Below are 4,704 nucleotides of genomic sequence, written 5' to 3'. Positions count from 1 at the left end.
GGGCCAGTTCTCTATCCACTGTGCCACCTAGCAGCCCCTGAAATATTCATTCTTAAAAGCCCCACTTCCATGCCATAACAGGTAGTTGCATCTATCCATTTTATACTTACCTAAAGGAGTCAATTTGAAGGACTCACTTAATACTTTGAATTTTTATTTTGAAAGGAAGATTTACGTAACAAGTTTCACTTAGATCAATGGATCTAAAAGGAAATCACAATACAAGGAAAGATTTAAATCAAAGCCTCAGAATTTTATACAAACACCAAGATCAAATCTTAAAATATACCTATTGTGCCACAAAATTCTCCCCATTAACTTTAAAAAAAAAAAGCTTAAACATACATGCCTCGCAGGCAAGTAAATAAAACTGTCTAAAACAATCATGCCAAATGTTTCACTTTTAAATCACAAACACAGCTTCTGTATTTCTTTTACCAAAAATAAAAAAGCACGTCTCCAACACGCCTCTCAAATAGTCTTCCGTGTAATGTGGTGTAAAAGCAACAGTTACCATAATTGAAACTGCTTGAACCTAAATACACTTACTGCTTAAGTACAGTCCTACAACATAACTACCTTGAGAAAACTGAGAAAAGCTGAAATTGTTTAACAGTCATGGCCTTTAATCAACTTTGTTATTACATCCTAGATGAATGGTTTCCTGTGTTCAAAAATACGAACCTGGGGTTTTTAAAACAATCCTGCTTTCACTTACAGTACGCAGAAATCACGAGTTTGTACTGCAACACCGCTAACCTTCATTTTCATTTGTTTGTTTTTGGTTATAAAAACATTGACCAATAGCCAGTGATCAGGATTACGCTCCCCGTCCACCACTCTCACTGGACATGCCAGATGTCACTTCCATTCCTTTCATTCCCATAAATGCACAGCGCCAGCGGCGTTAAGTAGCAACTGCTCACCCTTCCTTGGCTCCCTTGCAATGTTTGATGGAAAAGTCACTGGACCTTTCTTGTAACACTTCCTCATATCTGCTATACTGCTTTAACTAGGATAACTTCCTGCATATCCCGCAGTCGGCTGCTGGCTAACTGGACCGCTGTAAGTGTTTAACAAGCCTATGTCCTTCCATCCTTGGGCTACCATAAGCACCACCACTTGCTCCTGCTGCAAAATTCAAGAAGAGTTCTACATATCGGTACTGCACACCTGCTTTGTCTTTTGACCTACCTGATACAGCATCTTCATGAGTAGCAAATTAAGCATCTGTTTCTACAATCACTCTGCCATCAGGTCCATTTTCAATGTGTACGTGAAAAGGGTCGAGTGGAAAGGAAAAAAAAGTGAATATATTTTTTGGTAGTCCTCTAGAATAATTCTCTGATGTGCACACACAATGGCCTGTTGTACTCTGGAAAGTGGACCCACCACCTCCATATCTATGATCAGACATACCTGAAAAACAGTCAGTGATGTCTCTTCTAAATCTATACAAGCAAAAGCAGTATCCATTATCATATCCATTGTAGTCATCCTAGTCTCCATAACTCTGTGTAGGCACCTGTCCTCATTCTTTCAAACCCAGCTCCCTTCCCAATGTGGTTATGATCTCTGCCAACCTTTGGGCCTGTCATAAGGACCTGGCCACTGCATAGCCATTAGCTTCCAAGGAGGATCATAATGAGTAGGAACTTCTGCGCAGCTGCTCTTGACAATTTCAATGTACCTGTGCCCTAGACTTTCCTTGCTTTTCTTTAAAACTTTTTCAGCTATTTCTTGTGAAGCAAACTGCATGTAGGCCTCCCATACTCCTCCCCTGGAAGTCCACCAGCAACATTATCACATTTGGCATGATTTTCCAACCTGAGCAAAATGAAACAATGTCTTCCTTGCTACAAACAGGAGTTTGAGTCTGAAGGCACACAAAGCCGTCATTGGCAGTGTCAGGACTATCTGGACAAGTATACTTAAATACCCAATACATTTCAATGTCTTTTGACTTGAATACTTCAACATATCTCTTTTTTTTTTTTTTAGTGCCAATTTAACTTCTTCCTCTGGTTCAAGTTTAGCAAATATTTCTCCACTTGGTCTGCCTTCATGAGCATAGATGAAATGAATGCCTGATGCACCATTTTGAATTTTACATTCTGAGAAGAAGTGTTGGCCTTCATGTTCTGAGCAGGACCAGGACAAGCCCCAGACAGACCTTCACCACAAAACGTTCTCTGCCTTGGGTGCTCAGCCTTATCTCATTCAGTCAGTGGCAGAAGCTCAATACTTGACTTTGGCATGGCTATGAAGAAATGACTGCACTTTGAATTTTCTGAGTGACTGAAAGTATTTACTTTGCTTCATCTCATATTCGTAAGAAAAGTCAGAGCCAATGAATCCATTTTGAAGAAAAGAGAGTCTAGATCCAGATGAGGCATTGAAATAATGGCAAAAAGGAGAGTAATAACTACATTGCATTTGTTCTATTACTTTCATTTTTCTCATCATTGATCATAATACAGATATTCCTTAAAATTAGACAATTTTGCACCTTAAAGGCACCTTCCAAACAATGGTTATTTTGTTTTCAAAAGGGAAGATGTTTAGAACTTATTAGTTGAAATGAGTTGAGCAAGATCAAATAGTTAATGAGGGAGAGATGCTGGAATTTCTAAGTAACTCAGACCTCTTAATTCCTTATCCAATATGTTTCCCATTATGATCGTGTCTCATTCCAATGTGTTTCTTATGTAATATGCTGTGATTCTAGTTAATATATTTTATTCTTTTTTTTGTCTTCTTACTGTCTCTGCTTTTTCTTTCATATTACATTCCCTCTCCCTTATCTCTCTTTTTCTTGAAATAATACAGACACCAGAAGCTGGAGTCTTTGGGTTTATGAAACAGTAGATGACTATATTCATTGACTATTGTGTCTTGTGTACCTAATCGATTTCATTGATCCACCACTCTATTTCTTAGCTAGTACCAAATAGTTTTCATGATTTCTGGATCTACTTTTAGATCCCGTATGACTAGGCCACCTTCTTTTTCATTGTTTGTTATTTTTTTCATGAATTCCCTTGATATCCTTGGCCTTTTGTTCTTCTAGATGAATTTTATTATTTTTCTAGTTCTATAGAATATATTTTTGGTAGTAGAATTGTCTTTTTTTTTTGTTAACTATATATTTGTCAATTCTATTTTTTAAGCAACTGTTTTCCCCATTTTTTATCTTTCCTTTTGAAAGCTGTTGACTATCTCTTGCATACCTCTCATTTCTTTTCCCAATTTTTCTTCTACTTCTCTTATGTGACTTTGAAAATCCTCCATAAGCTCTTCCAAGAAGGTCTTCTAGGCTGGGGACCAATTCATATTCCCCTTTGAGGTTTCAGATGTAGGTGTATTGACAATGTGGTCCTCTTCTGAGTTTGTGTTTTGATCTTCCTTGTCACCATAGTAACTCTTATGGACAATGTTTGTTTTTACTTTTTGCTCATCTTCTTGCCTATTTCCTGGCTTTTCAAGTTGAGCTCTCCTGCTGGAGCATAGGTGATGTGGTCCCAAACTTCTTGTGCTGGGGACGGGGGCTGGGTCACTGGATGTCTGGGGACTCAGATGCTAACAGCTGGGGGCTATAGAAGTCTGGCAGATTGTCTGGTGTTGAGCTGGGGTCCCAGTGATGTTCTCAGCATGTGCTGAGTCCAGGTGAGGTTTTTCTTCATTTCCCTGGGGCTATACTGCAGCACATGGAGCTCTAACTGGTGCAGGTTACTTGCTTGTGGTCAGGCTGAAACACGTGGTAGTACTCCAAGCTACAGTCTGCTGGTTCCCTTGTCTCTGCTAAGGCACGTGGGGGTCCTGTTGTTGGCATTTGTCTCCTCTACCACACTAGGGCTCAGGATCTCCCACTGGTTTGTGGAGGTGGGGTTTGCTTCTGGCTTGCTGGGATGTTGCCTGTCCTTCAATACATTCCCCTTTTACCCGAGTGAGATGGACCTTTCTTGCCAATCCTCCAAGTTTCCCAGGCTAAAAGACTGCTATACCCTATTTTTCTGTTGACTCTAGCTGTTCTAATTCTGTGCTGCTATTTTATGGTTTTTTGGAGGTGAATATGGGAGAGCAACAGTGTTTACTGCTTACTCCACTATCTTCCTAGATGCCTCTTGGTCGATTCTTTCAATGATTATTTTGCATTTGGTTCTAGGATATCAGGACAGTTTTCTTAGATAATTTCTTGAAAGGTGCTATCCAGTCTCTTTTTTTTCTTTTTTGTTTTTTTTCTTGTTTCTCTCTCTCTCTCTCTCTCTCTCTCTCTCTCTCTCTCTCTCTCTCTCTTTCTCTAATCATAGCTTTCAGGTAGTCCAACAATTCTTAAATTATCTCTCTTGGACTTATTTTCCATTTTAGTTGCTTTTCCAATGAGATATTTTACATTTTCTTCTACTTTTTTCATTCTTTTGATTATGTTTGGCTGATCTTGATGTCTCATATTGTCATTAGATTCCACTTTCTCAATCCTAATTTTAAAGGAATTATTTCCTTCAGTTAGCTTTTTACCTCCTTTTCCTTTTGGCCAACTCTACTTTTAAGGAGTTGTTTTCTTCAATACATTTTTTTTTTCAAATTTGGCCAATTCTATTCAGTCATTACTTGTGCTTAATTTTTCAAGCTGTTGACTCTTTTTTCATAATTCTCCTCTGTAACTCTCATTTATTTTCCCAATTTTTCTTCTAATTCTCCTAC

The 4,704-nt window shown here is 38.5% G+C and overlaps 1 pseudogene; it reads right to left on the bottom strand.

Annotated features, from left to right (window-relative positions):
* Positions 1 to 1,008: 1,008 nt before the first annotated feature.
* Positions 1,009 to 3,832, bottom strand: LOC110195719 (heterogeneous nuclear ribonucleoprotein H2-like; annotated as a pseudogene).
* Between the last annotated feature and the right edge of the window lie 872 nt (positions 3,833 to 4,704).

The sequence above is a fragment of the Phascolarctos cinereus genome, unplaced genomic scaffold (assembly GCF_003287225.1).
Source record: "Phascolarctos cinereus isolate Bilbo 61053 unplaced genomic scaffold, phaCin_HiC Scaffold_5;HRSCAF=322, whole genome shotgun sequence".
Classification (NCBI taxonomy): domain Eukaryota; kingdom Metazoa; phylum Chordata; class Mammalia; order Diprotodontia; family Phascolarctidae; genus Phascolarctos; species Phascolarctos cinereus.
Note: the sequence above shows the minus strand (reverse complement) of the source record. Positions and strands in the feature narration are given on the sequence as shown.